Genomic DNA, 17,396 nt, shown 5'->3' with positions numbered 1-17,396 from the left:
TTGTCATCTGAATCACAATAAATATACACGCAGCCCGCTGGAATGGTTTTTCTCTGTCCACGTAATATCGAAGTCGATTTCTAACACATGAAGTTAAGTGACTGAACGTTCAGTTCTATTGACGCAGCGCGAACTCTTCGTGTAGCAGCTCTGCGTACTGTGGCACTTACCAGATTTCTACTTTCTCTTTCTTCCCCATCACACCGCGATGTACTTTGTTTTTGACATTCTCCGTAAGTTTCGTGACACTAATGCCCACAAGTTTGATCATTAACTAAGCAGATTTATCTACTTTTTCGGCGACTTTTCTCAAATCAACCCGAATCACATTTGTGTTGTCTTTACAAACATAATCAGCTATGGGAATAATATTAAGTTCACATCTATCCGTAGTCTCTGAATCTAACTGTGTATACTGCTGAGTACAGTTCATGCTACTAATTTCAATTCGTGTATTGACACTTTCACTCACTGGCGTGTCAAACATTTCGATACGAATTTAAATTTCAGTTATTTCGTTCTGACCAATTGATTCAACATTCACAATCTCATTGCGAATCTTTGTCTGTCCCTCATTCACTGTTGTGTGCAACCTTCGCTACAAATACCACTAACATCACCTTTTACGTCAATAACAGTACAAACTGCCGTGTGTAATGGCTCCATAACAATTTATTCCTAATCTTCACTACAAGTGTTCCTGCAATTACTTCGCATACTTCACTGACGTCGGAATCCAACTTACTGCTGACTGCATGAGCTTGGACTTGCTCGTCACAGATACGTACATAATTATAAGAGTCACTTTACTCATTTGGCCGGCCTGTGTGGCCGAGCGGTTCTAGGCGCTTCAGTCTGGAACCGCGCGACGCTCCGGTCGCAGATTCGAATCCTGCCTCGGGCATGGATGTGTGTGATGTCCTTAGGTTAGTTAGGTTTAAGTAGTTCTAAGTTCTAGGGGACTGATCACCTCAGATGTTAAGTCCCATAGTGCTCAGAGCCATATTTTTACTCATTTATCGTATCATCTACTTTATCTTGACACTTAGTGAAACTTTCGCTCTGTTTTTCCATTTATCTTGCTGCCATTTTCATTTAAGAAAGCGTCACCTCACACAGTACTTGTTCGTCACAGATACTTACATAATTATAATTATATAAATAAATCTTCCGTCGGCGCATTTCAAACGTCGGCGCGAGATTCTGTGTTTCTGGCGTCTTCATTCAAATATGCCATATCATTGTGTTCAGGCATAACAAAGCTTCTGTTCTGATACAGTCATTTACTTCAAAATCTACATTTTCATGCATGTCATCTTTTCAAAATCTGTGCCGTGCAACTGGTCTGCGTTACAAATTTCACCTTCCTCCTTCTGATCGTTTAGAGTTTCACACCTTTGACCTCTGATTACCGTTCGCTGCACGAGCTTCTTTTCGCTTATTATAGTAGTTTATTTCGTTTTTAGTGTCTGCATACATTTCTTCCCCAGTTTCCATTCTTCATCACTGAAACTACTTTTAAGCTTACTTTGCTCTGCTGTTATCCGTTTTTGCGTTAATACTACTAATCTTATCAGTTGTATTATACTAAACATAAAAAACACGTTATAATATTCGTCATATCCTTCTTTAGCTTCACTTTGACATTTTATGATCTTATCACGCACATCATCATCAAAGAAATTTTCAAACTTGCGGCGGTTAACATTAACGCGATTTGATCTTCTTTTACTTTTAGCAGACGCTTTTTCATAGATTTTTAACTTCATATTGCCTCTCATGACAAATATCGTCTTAGTTCCACCACATTTTTGTGACAGCTTTCTCTCTACAGAAATTCTAGCGTTCCATTTGAAATTTTGACGTCTAATCTTATATCTCTGGTCTGTTTATTCCAAAATACCACGTTACTGCAGTTAAACCCTACAGAATCTCCGTTTTCAATCAGGTCATTAACTACAGAGTCCTTTCCCTCCTTAACATCGTATAAGCTTTCATTAGCTTCCATTTTCTGTAATTCTATTAAAGTAACTGTCTGCAATACTGCCTTCTTCATCAAGAATAATAAGAATTTTTTAGATTCATTTAACTTGAGACGCCCCACTTTTCTTACCACTCGAACTGCTAGGCAATCACTACGCTCAGTGAATTCGTATAGCTCTCCTTCTTCTTCCCTCTGATGCCGGAGCATAGCCCTGAACATTGAAACGCGTACGTATTCAGTAGCAGCGATGGCGAGGCATGACAGAATCTCTGACCAGAGAGTTTTTTATCGTTGCTAGTCTGCGCTTGACCGCGCGAGAGTTCAGTGTAGTGGCGAGGCTGTTGCGAGGCAGTTGTTGAACGTAGCGAGTCGCGAGAGCATGTAGTAGCGCGCGAGAGAGAGTCTCAGTTGTGTGAGGAGTCGGCGGGCATCGACATGGGCCTCTGGTCAAGATTCGGGACAAGGTATATTTTTAAATAAGGTAATGAAGCAGCATTGCGCTCATCTGATAATGTAATGTATCTTAACTGTAATTAATTTGTTCAAGAAATGCCCCAATAATAATTCTGTTTTCAAAGCAATCGTTAATAATAATAATAAAAAAAATCATTACAACTGAATGTTCATTTCTCAATTTTTGTGTCGAGTTTACATTAGGCCAGTATTTTTCAATATTTTTGTAGCGAAGGTACAGTCGCTTTTATTTCAATTTAACGATGTTTTGTGGGAGCTCAACAACATTTGGGTCATTATTATTCAGTAATCTTGTGGGGAAATAACTTTTGGCACGTTTTCATTATCATAGACTTTTCTTACATTTTTGCGGGAAGGCTACACTTAGCTCTATGTCGATTAACATTTGAATAAAGATTAACAAACATTTCTCTGGGGAGGTTACAACATTCACCATGATTCTGGAGACAGATATAGATTCTGCTCCACAATACTACTCCTCCTGCTGGCCCTTTTAACAACAACAAAAATATACAATTTATATAAATATTTATATATGCATTATTATTAGTACTACATTCCACTTAGTTCCTTTTGCTAGCTGCCGCATGCATTGCAGTACGCCATGCATAGCTTAGCACTCCCATTACTGTGTTGTTTTCTACATGCTGCCATCATGAGTACTTGTAGCTGGATGTGCGATGCCTGCGTGATGTCAGGTACTGCTGCCCCGAGGCCCACGAGAAAGACAAGCCGCGGTGCGTACGTTGAAGCACGTGAAACTGCAGGTGTTATGAGTGCCACCAGATGTCTCTGAAGGGGTGCCGTAACTATTTCAGATCAGTTCAATAAATCTTAATGCGAATTTAAATTTATGCAAACTCTCGACAGCACACGTCGGAGTTAAGACCCTTTTTAGTGGAGGAGGAGATTAGTGTTTAACTTCCCGTCGACAGTGAGGTCATTAGAGACGGAGTACAAGCTCGGATTAGGGAAGGATGGGGAAGGAAATCGGCCGTGCCCTTTCAAAGGAACTATCCCAACATTTGCCTGAAGTGATCTAGGGAAATCATGGAAAACCTAAATCAGGATGGCTGGATGCTGGATCGAACCATCATCTTCCTGAATGCGAGTCCAGTGTGCTAACCACTGCACCACCTCGCTCGGTAGACCTTTAGTGCGTACCTTTTTACTGACGTGTGATTTCCCATGGTTTCAGTACGGAGCCGAGCGTTCATGAAGTATGGCGAAAAAGACGACTAGTGTGACGTCACAAGTTCGGTGCGGGGTCCATATTTCTCGTGGGCCTCACTGCTGCCGTGACTGCCTGAAAAACCTGTAGGCCCCACAATGCCTCTTAAATCACTGTAGCCTGCTTTTCGTTGCAGCCTTTCGCGAAGTGCAACCCGTTGTGATGCAATCTCCGTGATGACACGACTCACATAATGCGGCGACCATGCACACGAATGTCAATTTAGCAATCACGTATCACTGAAGTACAGTCAGATATTGTTTAAAGTCTACTACACAACTGAAACAGAGTTCATACATTTCGTTATCCTCACTAGTAAATTTCAAACCTCTTATAGTCAGTGCGAGTCACGAGGACATGCTTGTAGGTGTAGCAACTGTAGAAGTTTGTTTCATACACTGCAGTTTATTTTAGTCTCTGCTTTTTACGCACTTCTGCGAAGTACCTGTATACTTTACTGTGTACACTAGGGTTTACGAATTTACTTCAGATTCTTTCCTTTTTGTGCAAATTTCTACACTTTTTGATGAGGTTACTTTGATGGATTGTATAGACCAGAGGCAGTGTAGCAGCAGAATTTAGATTGCATCACTCGACACATTGGGAGTGCAGCAGCAGAACTTAGATTGCATCCTGTGACATATTGGGTTAATGTTACATTACATATGATACAGACTAAGACAGGTTAAACACGTATAGGTACTGCGCCAGTTTTATGCAAATGCCACAGTCTGTAAACAGTTGGAAGCTGTGTAGGTCACGGTCGGCAGGCTTCAGACTGCTGCCCTAGCGCAATGACATTGGGACACCTGGGACGACTGCTTTGGCACCTTTAGAACCTATTGCGCCGCTTGGGATCCCTGATGCCGCTGCACCTTCCAATTCGCACGTCTCTATTAGTCGACATTTGTCTGACGGTGACTGGCGAACAGTGGCAGGGACGCGAAGCTCTGAGCAGAAGGTGAATGACGATGCCGGCCACACGGCTTTACCCTAACGCCTCAAAAGCAGACGTTAGGTGCTGCCCACTGCTGAAAGTACATCTGAGCATGCACGGGGTGCCTTACCTGTTGCGACCCTGTTCTATCTGCCTAAGAGGTCCGGACCAGTGCAGAGCATTGTCTTTTCGAACTCCAATGTTATGCTGCTGATGGAGCCCCTCGAGGATATAGAAAGGAGGTCGGGAAAGGAGACCACTCAGTTTGTTTGCTGTAAAAAGGGGACGGGTGGGCTCGTTCGAGACGTGGAGGAGGGTCCGTCAGCAGCGATTCAGCACACTGGGTGCACCCGGCTGCAAATTATGGCTCATGTTGACACGAGTGGTCCCTGCCGCCTGATATCAGAGGCTACCATTCCTACAGGCGGCCACCTGAATTGATGAAGACAGCTGGCCTCGCTCACCGGGTGGAAGCAGTGCTGTCATTTTGTAGCACCGTTCCCAGAAGCGATCGTTGTCCTCTGGTTTAGAACCGAGGTTCAAGCGTTTCTGTGGTAATCTCGAATGAGAATTTCTCGAACTCTGCTATGGAATGGAGGAATGCAAGACCACCCATACTAAGGCAGGCATTGCACTACACGCGTGAAGGGTCTACGAGGGTAACAGAATATGTGTGGCGTTAACATATGGGTTTTTAGGACAGAGAAATTCCTCTACAGGCCGAAAAGACGCGTTAAGAGTATAAACAGACCAGCATTCGTCACAAGAGATTAGAGAAAGAAAATGTCAATACATTATCAGATAACTGCAGTAGCGTGTGTGGAAAGGTCCAGGAACTAGTCTCGCTTATAAATGGTAACTACGTCAAGATCGTAATATGGACATAAACCAGATGTCTATAGCCTTCAGATTCTAAACTACAGGACTCTGTGTCGCAAAGAAAGGTTGAACGGTCGTGGTGGAGGAGTATTTATAGCAATAAAAATACGTTAATACCTAGTGAGATTAGTGCAGATTAAGAGTATGAAATAATTTGGATGAAATTTGGCGTTAAACGTGGATGAAGTATGGTGATCTGATGCTTTTACAGGCCCCCTGTCTCAGCAGCAGTTATGCCTGAACATCTGAGGGGAAACTTGAAGATTATTTTGAGGAAACATCTCGGTCACAGTACATATTTAGGGCGCAATTTTAACTTACCATCTAAACTTTTGGTGACTCGAATGAGTCAAGGCCTGTTAGCAGGAGAGAGAATCAAGTGAAATTGTACTATGTTCTCCATCCGAAACTTATCTCGAACAGTTAATCAAAGAATCGCCTCCTGAACGTAACACGTCTGACTTGTTGGCGACAGACGCAAACTTCTCGTCTCAATTAGCGTAGAACAGGGCATTACAGCATCCCTGAATGCGACTGTAAAAAGGAGTACGAATATTTGAGTTTAGCAGGAGCGACAAGAGACAGATTTCAGATTAACTGACAGGTCACACCACGAGTTGGGAAACGAGGCCAAATTTCTAGTAGTTTACTGTCGAGTTGAGATTTTCACAAATGTTTTATTCGTATCTTACAGAAACTAGCAGTACGGCTGTAAACAGCCTTTTAAACACGCCACTAACGGCAATAAAGTAAATTATAGCAATACAACAATTTAAATTAAAAAAAAAAAGAAACACACAGAAACTAGCAGTACGGCAACACACAACCTTTTAAAACACCCCGCTAACGGCAATCAAGTAATTTATAGCAATACAACAGTTTAACAAAATTAAAAAAAAACACAGAAGCTAGCAGTACGGCAATAAACTACCTTTTAAAACACGCCGCAAACGCCAATCAAAGTTATTTATAGCAATACAACAATTTAAAAAAATTTAAAGAACATTAGTAAACAGGCTACTAAAGTAAATACAGAATTTTGTTAATAAGGTACGGTGAGGTAGTGAAGCTACCAACACCGCCATTAAAAAGATTAAACAGGTCTCAGCAAACACACGATTAATGGCAATAAAAGGAATTTACAAACTTGGAGGAATTTAAAAAAACATAACAGATTCGACGGACCCGTGTAAGGCGGCCACAAATCACCCACTCAGGGATGCTCAGGCTAGACAGAATACTGACCAATTTAAATACGCCCGTAAACAGAATTGCCACTCTCAGGCTGGTCACTGCACCGACTTTCAACCAGCGAAAACTTGTTATAAGATAGCTTAACTTGCTGACAGAGGTAGAGCGAACCTCGTGCAAGGACCATTACACCACACAGTCCTGAATGAGCGACCACATGATCAACCAACAAGAAGCATGGCTTTACTCATAGCCCACGAAAGAATAACGAAACAATTAAACTGCCAAAACTACACCTCCCATCGACCAGTAACGAGAGGTGGAGGAATGATCACTGTCTTCAATTACACCGGTGCCAGGGACAGGAAACCCGGTCGCCGGAGGCCACAAGGCAGAAGAGGCGCTGATTACACAAAATTATTACTTAATGATTAAACCTTCCACGAACTTAACTTGCAGTTATGCTCGAACAGGCAGTACACGCCCTCCGATGGCAAGGATCCACACATCTGACCGCGCACGCGTCACCAGCGTACCCAACACGCGAAGGCCGCAAAAACACGCTCTGTCACCGGAGTTCACGCCTTCTCTGCAACGTTGACGGGTAGTGACCGCTCCTTCATGTTAGGTATCTCCATTTAAACTCCAGTGTTGAAACGGAGGATTTAAAGAAGCTTGTTAACGTCCCACCAAGGCGAAATGAACAGCAACTACTCGTGGGGTGATTCTGTATACAACCAACACGCTGGGAGCTCTTCCGTCAACTCAACCCGCTCGTTACACACAACCGACATACATCACGTGGCGACTCTGTACACCCGACCACGCCTGCTTTGCGCTGGAGAGCCACACTCACTCCCGTGTCCACCACACTCTCTAGCGCAACGACCCTACTTTCGCGCCACCACACGAGGTTCCAACCGGTCAAAGATCTCACTTCCTCAGCAGTTTCCCGGAAGAAAAAACGCAGATATCTATAGAAGAGGGAAAAGACAACCAAGCAGCCACTTAATGACAGACAACATATCAAACAAACATGTCAGGGGAAGAAAAGGAAGACCAATGCAATCTAAACACAAGGTATAGCACAAGTCGATACACGGCTCACCAGCACTGATAAAGTTGAACATCTGAATGCAAACTCTAAGAGCAACATAGAGTACACAACACTGAGATAAAAATTGTGAGCTTACAGTCAGTAAGTTGCTATGAATGCAAAGAGAGCTGCACTGCAGATATAAACGCATCAAAAGCTCAAAAAATTAATAAATGAATAACTAAAATAAAAATAAAATAAAATAAAATAAATGAAAACAAAGAGTAGCCAAAAATTAGCGAAAGGATTGCTGTACGAGAAGATTTCGACGAAATCGAAAGTAAAATGCAACCTATCAACTTGAGAAAATCCTGATAAGCTTTGGTCTTATGCTGAATCGGTAAACGGGTCGGAACCTTCGGTCCAGAAACTCTGAAACCATAACGGCAATGAAACAGAGGATGATACATAAAAGGCATAAATATTAAACGTCTTTTTAAGAAATCGTTTCACAGTGAAAGATCGGACTGTAATTACTCATTCAGACCGTCGCACCAATGATAAAACACAGGTATCGTATTAAGTGAGCGATGGACACAACTGAAATCGTTCTACAGAGAAAAGGCACTGGACGTAGTGGCATACCAGTTCGATTCTACACAGAATACGCCAGAGACCGTGCCCTCTTCTAGCTGCAGCGTACCATCGGTCTCTAGAACAGTGGTGCATTACAAAATATTGGCAATAACGCAGATAATTTCCGTTTTCGGGAAACGTCGTCGAACAGACGCTACAAAATAATAGACCTATATCCTTGACAACAGTCTGTTGTAGAATTTTCGAACATGGATTTTGCTCTCGTGTTATGATATTTCTGGAGACCGGAAATCTCTTACGTTGGACATGGTTACCCTAAAGGACGATCGTGTGAAACCCATTTCGCCCTGTTCTTCCACGAGACACAGAAAGCAGTTGATACATTTGCCCAGGTAGATACCGTGTCCTTTGACTTCTAGAATGTATTCGATACAGGTTCGCAGTGCTACCTAATGAACAAACAATACTTGCTTACGGAATATGAGACCAACTGTGTGATTGGAGCCAAGAGTTTCTAGCAAACAGAACACAGCGACGTAAGTCTTCAGACGTAAAAGTAACATTGGGTGTGCCCCAAGGGAGTGTTACAGAACCATTATCTTTCACAGTAAATATAAATTACATAGTACGTTACGTCGGAAGTCTCATGTGTCGTTTTGCGGATAGTGCTGTTGTATACAGAGAAGCGGTAACTCGAGAAGTTTGCAATGAAGTGCAGGAAAACCTGAAGACGATCCAGGCTTGGTGCAGGAGGTGGCACTTGACCGTCAACATAAACGAATGTACCGCACTGTGAATACACAGAGAGAAAGGAACCTTTGTAGTACGATTACGTAGTAGCCAAACAGTCACTGGAAGCAGTTACTTCCGTAAGTATACGTACAGATCGATTTAAAGTTGTACGATTGTGTAAAATTAATCTCAGGTAAGGCAAATGTCACACTGTCATTCATGAGCAAGTGTAGTCCAGCAACAAAAGAAGTACCTTACAAAATATTTGTCTGTTCAATACTTGTCCAATACTTGAATATTGCTCATCAGTCTGAGATCTTAAACAGATTGGATTGATAGAGGAAATAAAGAAGATCCAACGAAGAGCAGCACGCTCCATTACAGACTTATTTAGTATATCCTACAGTTCCGCGGAGATGCTGATCCAACTCCAGTTGCAGACGCTGTAGGAGAGGCGTCGGATTGCACAGTATGGTCTACTGTTAAAATTTCGAGAGCGTATGTTCCTGGAAGAAACAACCAAAGTATTGCTTCTTCTTGTGTATAGCTTGCGAAAAGACCAGGAAGATAAAATTAGAGAGATTCAAGCCCAAATGGAGGCTTACCAACCATTGCTTTTCTGCGAACGATATGTCACTGGAACAGGAAAAGGGGAAGGTCAGTGGTATCCTCTGCCATACACTGTTAGGTGTCTTGCGGAATAAAGCTGTAGATGTAGATGTAGAATTATTAATAATTTAATTTCCAACCAGGGATGCCGTGAACGGTGGAAACAATACGACAGAGGAAGCTACAGTTGTGAACACTACTTGTTCAGGAACTAACTAAATGGGAAAAAAAGTAAGTGTTCTGTGCATCCAGTATCCTTTTGGCCTGAGTATTCCCTCCTCTGTATTGCTACAGAATATACCCACCAGCTCAAATTTGTACTTTAAGGGGGGGGGGGGAGGGGGGGTAGAACGTCAAACGGGCCGACTTCGAGAAGGAGAAGCACCACAGGACATTTTAATTTGCACTGTCTATACTTTTACAAATGAATTCATAAAACCTTGTCAGCATGACCAGGAAGGATTCAGGATTCACACTCATAGCAGTGGAAGTTCAAAAACACGAAAAAATAATATTTTTTAAATGTGAAATTTCATGATTTTTTTTTCACTTACTGTTGGCTGCATTTGTTGCTATAGGTACGCTTTTCTTCATAAGTAAGAGAGATTCTTCGATGAATTTTGCACAGCTTACAAACCATATTTACAGCTGTATGTAACTCTAGAATTTATTTAATCTATGGAAAAATTAATGGGCTGCTAAGTTTTAAACTTCGTGTTTAGAGAAAACTCGAATTTTACAGTTAATTACCTCAATTTTTACCACAGTTTTTAACAGATTTGGGAAATTCTAGAGTTTCATACACCTGTAAGTTTGGTTTGTATGCTGTGCAAAATTCATCGAAGAATCTCTCTTACTTATGAAGAAAAGTGTACCTACAGCAACAAATGCAGCCAATACCAAGTGAAAAATGATGAAATTTCACATGTAAAATAATTTGTTTTGTTATGTTTTTGAACTTCCTCTGCTATGAGTGCGAATCCTGAATCCTTCCTGCTCATGCTAACAAAGTTTTATGAATTTATTTGTAAAAGTGTAGACAGTGTAAATTAAAATGTCCTGTGGTGCCTCTCCCGCTCCAAGTCGGCACGTTTCACGTCTTACCCCCCTTAAATACAAAGAGTGCTCATGTGCACCAGTACTTCTAATTGTCCACTAACCTGGTGTCTTTTACTGATCCAGAAGTAGCTCATAGATCGTGGAGTTCGGCTGTGTTGATGTGAGACTGTAAAGGAAATTTCTAGCGAGTGAGCTAAGGCTCTCAGTGCTACGAAATAGAAATTCCGTTTTAAATTCAGAGCTGCCAGTAACTTTTAATAAATGAAAACGAGCTAGTACACAAAGTCACACATTACAATAAAATGCAGTAATAAATGTTAGATTCAAATGTCCCAATTTATACAGTTCACGTAGTTATCAATGTTCATACAGCATGATTAGAACGTTACACAAAACACTTGGCAAAACAACATCATATATGTATACGCATTCTACTCTGCACTACACGCAGAGTCACGGTACATTGCTATTTAAATATTTAGTGAACATATAAGATACACAGTGGGACCTTCACCGATCTCTGAATGCCAGATTATCAGATTTGCCGGATTATGAATGTCATTTCTAAAAACCTGGTTTAGAAAAAAGATATAAGTAAAACCTGTAGTTTTAACGTACACAAACAAGTAACTGTAGTTCATAAGACACACTATGGAAGATTACAAAATAAAAAATTAAAAGTATCTATTAGTTTTCAGTAAAAGCAAAATTGAATTGAAAGTCAAATAATTTACTGTTCTATTAGAGTATTTTAAGATTCAAACTTATAGGAAAGTTCGATGTACATAAATAATATTTGTACAGCACTTACGAAATAAAATGATCACCACTTACTTGAAAAGATCAGGAACAAGCTAATTAATAAGAACTATTACCAAGAATTTGGTGCAGTTTAGAAGGAACCACTGTATTTACGAACAGCACAAGACTCGGTCGTGGCCGAGGATATCAATATATATGACAAGTGTCTGCAACTAATGGTTTCGTGAATTTTTTTCTTAATCCTCTGGAGCATCACAGAAACGGTAACTTGTTTCTTGGATTGAACTGTTTTGTGACAAAAATTATTGTATGTTACGTCCAGATTCGTAACTGCATACGTATTGTATTGTTGGGTAGTCTGAGCGAAATTCACAGACGGGTTTGAGGTTTACGAAGCTTCAGCCTAGGAGATGTTTGTTTTAGGCGTCTGCGTCACCCTCGGTTTCTGACGCGTCCTATGCGTTTAGAACACTTTGTAACATCCCACAGTCAGAAACTCTTCTTCAATTACTAAATGTCTTTCAGTTTCGAACCATTTATCAATTTCTTCTGCTGAAAACGCACTCAATTCACTTAGTGGATACAGAATATAGTATTCGTACAATTTCAAAAAAATGGCTCTGAGCACTATGGGACTCAACTGCTGAGGTCATTAGTCCCCTAGAACTTAGAACTAGTTAAACCTAACTAACCTAAGGACATCACAAACATCCATGCCCGAGGCAGGATTCGAACCTGCGACCATAGCGGTCTTGCGGTTCCAGACTGCAGCGCCTTTAACCGCACGGCCACTTCGGCCGGCTGTACAATTTCAGAGCGGTCAGTTGTCGACTCGTCGTACACTCGCTTTTCATCTCAGCTTCTTCGTCCAGTTATGCCATAGTTATCTCCTGGCCTAACAATGAAAGTGGCTGACCTACGCGAGAATATAAACGCTCAGAGGGTCGGACGATTGTTGCAGGCGAGACGCCGTGCCGGACTGTTGTCATAATTGTCGAAGGAGTCTGACAGTATTATCAGAGTCTTTCTGATGCTTGCTGGACTATCGGGTCTGCCGGATTATCGAGTATCGTGGTCTTAGTGTAATACGTGTGGCATTGCCTACCCCGAATCGTACAGCCACAACAGCAACGTCCCCACCTCTCTCACGCTCAAACTCCAACTGTTACAATAAGCGCAAAACACCTCGCTCGGTTCTCATTCTTGGGACGCCGGAGGCGCACCGGATGCTTCTTCTGCATTGCTTCACAGTGTGAAAGTTACTGAAGAAAAACGGTAATAAAAGGTCTGAATATCTCTAAGATTTTTTATTTCTAAGGCTAGTTTCTGTAATCGTCAATCGAAACTGAATACAAAAGACGAAATTCGAAGGAGCGATATATATATATTCAATACGAAAAAACTTTTAAAACCAAGATCGCGTTAATTAACATTTATTAAAGATGATTGGCTTATTCGCCACCTTAATGATGACATGGATTAAGTGATAAACTCAAAATGGGATACAGTCTATAACTAAAAATTTTTCGTAGATAAGAAGATGAGAGTTTAAACTGTCGCAGCCGGTCGTCGATAATAAATATTAATTAATGCGATATTGGCCGTAAAAAGTTTACTAAAGGTGAATAAATGGGAAGCATGTCTACACCTCACCTCCTATGTCATACGATACTTAATATTAGCTTTCTCAGTTACCAAATGAGGTTTGTGAGCGAATCTAAGGCCCCCAGGACCAGTAACGTCACTGTGGAAACGTTTTGCGTCTCTTGCAAGGAGCGTAACTTCTCTGGAATTCCGCTTACAGTTGGTGAGGAAAGGTATTGCCACCCATGTTGGCGTTTCAACTGGTACTTCTGCAAGACATCGAAACAGCCTCTCCGTATCTGATGTTCAGCTACTCTCGCTCATACTCACGTGTGCAAGAAGCCGTCTGTCACAAGTTGTCTGTCACCTACGTTGCCCTCCACCTTCATTACGAGCGCTACATTTTTTCCCAATGTATCTAGTACGCATCATTCAATCAGTGCCTCAATTCTGTCTTCCTCCACTGACAAAGAGGCAAAGGAAAGCAATCACACGCATTTGGTGTTAACTTGAATACAAATTATCTTCTGGACACTCTGACAAGGTGGAAAGTCTGATACACCAACCGACAGCAGAGGAGTTTCCTCAGGTAAGCTCGTAAGCCTAGGTGACAGACAGGCAGATGTGCAAGTGGATGCAAGACGACAGTTACGAGCGAAGGGCAACATTTCAGGTGAGGTGGTGATACCCTGAGTTCTTCAAAGAAGGCTGTTTTATTACTTGGATATGGCTATTAGTTTCACACAACTACCAGTATCATGGCACTTAAAATATCATACTAAGTCCGTTCCTTTTCCTTTAGATTGTTCATTCATCTGCGTTCCCTTTCATCTGCAAATAACGTCGAGGCGTATCTGTTTTGGCCTCATTTTATTAACTCCATTTTCCGTATTAGAGACCTTTCTGGCCGCATAAGAGAAGGCGTCACTTTATAACCAGAATTATCAATTTCACTCACACATGCCTTCACTTCCGCCATATGTGTAATTATCGGGCAATTCTTTCGGATGTTTCAGTTGAAAACAAGTATTATTTCTTGACAGGGACAGTTTGAGGCATAACTTGACTAGAAGAAGGGATCGGTTGGTAGGACATGTGTTAAGGCATCAAGGGATCACCAATTTAGTATTGGAGGGCAGCATGGAGGGTAAAAATCGTAGAGGGAGACCAAAAGATGAATACACTAAGCAGATTCAGAAGGATGTAGGTCGCAGTAGGTACTGGGAGATGAAGAAGCTTGCACAGGGTAGAGTAGCATGGAGAGCTGCATCAAATCAATTTCAGGACTGAAGACCACAACAACAACAACAACAACAGGAACAGCGATGAAGTACAGAAGTAGATAGTACGGCATTTTTTTCTTGTATGTCTGTGCCGCTCGACATGTTGCCAAATTTCCTAAATCATTATTTTCCGCTGTTTCGTGGTTTTCAATTGGTTTAACATACATGGGAATTTTGGTATCGGTAATAATAAAAGTTAATTTCCTTTTATTTTTCTTTCCTGCTTCGAGGTATAGGCAATATGCCTCTTTCGACTTTACATAATTAATTCTATGTTTTTCTTGGCAGTCCTAATTCCCTCCCACCTGACGGCCTGTAGTTATTTACGACTGGAATTCTGTCTTTAATCGTCCGCTTAGGCGTTGTCCTATTTTTTCCTGTATTTTTCAGTCTTCTTATTTAAATTATTAATTTTCAGTTCTGCATGAATGTAATAATTTTTTATCTGGTACATCCTTGAGTAACCTTTCACAATTTTCACAAATCTCGTTTCTGCCGACCGTATGTCATTTCTCTACCTTTTACTTTCAATCCAAAACTCGCTGCCAAAAAGCAGTACAAACACTGTCGTGAGTTTTAGTTTCGTCGCTTTGCTAACTTGATGTTTGATTTGTTTATAGATCAATTTATATGTTGAAATTTGGTGGTTTTCTTTTCTGTGTCTTTGTCTATTTCCAGACTTACTTCACTTCCTAAATCACTGATACCTGTGACTTGCTGGAGAACTTTACTTTCGGTAACAATCTCAGATCGAACTGGGAATTTTCCGTAGTGGGCAATAGCTATTTTTTAATACCAGATTTTTTAGACTGTAACGTTTTCTTCCAAGTTCGTACACAAAAAGTTGTAAGTATACCTCTGTATTTTGTAATACCTCATCTGCTTAAACACTGCATTTCAATGATTGTTTCTTTTCAGCTTTTCATGGACTTTCTTCTTCCAGCTTCTTGTGAGTTCTTCAACATGATGTGGAAAACACTTGGTGACATGCTACATCCCCGTCTGACACATAGTATATGATTATCTTACCTATTTTTGAAGTGCGGTTATTAATGATTATTTTGGTATCTTTATATATTCTTCTAATTTCATGCATAAGGTGCACTGGGTCCCTGCCTTGTCCATTATAGTCCACAGTCTGTTTCCAACGATCGAATCAAACGCAAGCAAGATATTATTGTATATATACTTTCCGTCGTATTTCTAAAATTTTCTTGATGCGAAAATGTTATAGCTGCACGAGTACCCTTTTCTAATCTCACTTAGTTCTTTTGCCACAAATACACTTGTATTATTTTATGCATGTATGTGTTGTTACTATTCAGCCATTGTTGCTATTTTTCGGTTTTGGCTAAGCTTTATAAACGCAAATCACAATACGTGCAACACAAAGAGCGGAGAACATAACGAGAACAAAGTTGAGTGTCTACAGGAATTACATGCATGCGAAATCTCAAGGGGCCAGCAATGAGTGTATACACGTAAAGTCGGAAGTGATTCATAACGTTCTCTCAAAGATTACGTACAGCCTTCTATCCTCGAATGTTGCTATTTTTCCCCAACAGATAACATGTAGCAAACGTCCCACCAACCAGTCCCATCGTCCACATTTCACTTATATACCAGCGACATGGAACTTTCTGGCAATGTTTGATAGCAGTACAGCACCTCCCTTGGAAAAGATCGGCTATCCCAATCTGCTACTTACATTTGCCTTATTGCATCCATCCTTTCCATATAGAAAGTGGCCATCACGAAGCTGGACTTACACATGCATTTTGTGAGGTCCCCACTATCGTTTCTGTATGAAATTTAATCCAAATTCACCTCACACAGTTATCCAAATCAAACTCACATGCTAACCTTTGGTAAAACAGAACTCAATTTCAATTTAACTGTCTGAATATAGTTTATATTAAATACGAAACTGAAGTAAAACAGTTATCTGTCCCTAATAAAAATTTCCACTTACCTCGCGTCGTGACAACATTGTTGCAGATTTCTCGAAAGTACAACAGCAAACAGCAAGCTGGAAGCAGCTAAGATATATTTCTATTTTTAAATAAAATTTCCAAACAATGTTCAGACTTTATCACAGAATATGGTGCAATCTGGTAATGTGTAATGATAAACCCTTAAATAGTGGAATGGGGAGAGTAATTATTGCTGTTGTTGTTGGTGTTGTGGTCTTCAGTGCAGAAAGTGGTTTGATGCAGCACTCCTTGCTACTCTATCCTGCGCAAGCTTCTTCATCCCCAAGAAACTACTATAGCCTACATCCTTCTGAATATGCATAGTGTATTCATCAACTGATCTCCCTCTATGGTTTTTCCTATGAAATGATATTTCACGACAACGATTTTAGAATGAAGTATCTATTCAAAAACATAGAGTAAAATTTCACATGATCTTCACCCATAACGTAGGCCTGAACAATACTATGCTTAACAAAGTGAACGGTGTTCTAATAATTTCCGGGTATGTAGCCGGATCCCGTCGACATTCTGCCACGATATTTCGGCCCAGAGACGTCCGGCCATCGTCAGGTGAGCACACAACTACTGAAGAGCCCAGGTGCAGTCGCGGTATTTATGCCGAATCTCGCGCATGCGAAATGTACTGGCATCCTACAGCGCATGCGTCAGTTGTTAACATGCGCGGCATGGCCGGGTTGTACGTGCTGCCCTCGGTGGTGAAAGTAAAAGATCAGCTAGTCATTGAGTATCGAATGACGTTGTCGATTCCGCTGTGATTTTATAATTTTAATAACAGGATTCCAATTTTCATCCAGCTGAAAGCCGTTGTCACGATTTAAAAGATTATCGACGGGATCCGGCTGCATACCCGGAAATTATTAGAAGACGAAATACGTCGGGAAAATTTCAGAAGTCACAAAAGTGAACGGTGGTTTAAAAAGGGTTTAATGTTAATAGAGAATTTCTACAAAAACCTAAAATACTCATCATTTAATATGTTAATGTACGAATCAGGGAACTGGGTTGGTCTTTTACTCAGCTCTGCTCAAGCGAACAAAGTTA

This window comes from Schistocerca nitens, chromosome 9, assembly GCF_023898315.1.
Source record: "Schistocerca nitens isolate TAMUIC-IGC-003100 chromosome 9, iqSchNite1.1, whole genome shotgun sequence".
Taxonomy (NCBI): domain Eukaryota; kingdom Metazoa; phylum Arthropoda; class Insecta; order Orthoptera; family Acrididae; genus Schistocerca; species Schistocerca nitens.
The sequence above is the reverse complement of the archived record's forward strand: the minus strand, read 5'-3'. Positions refer to the sequence as shown.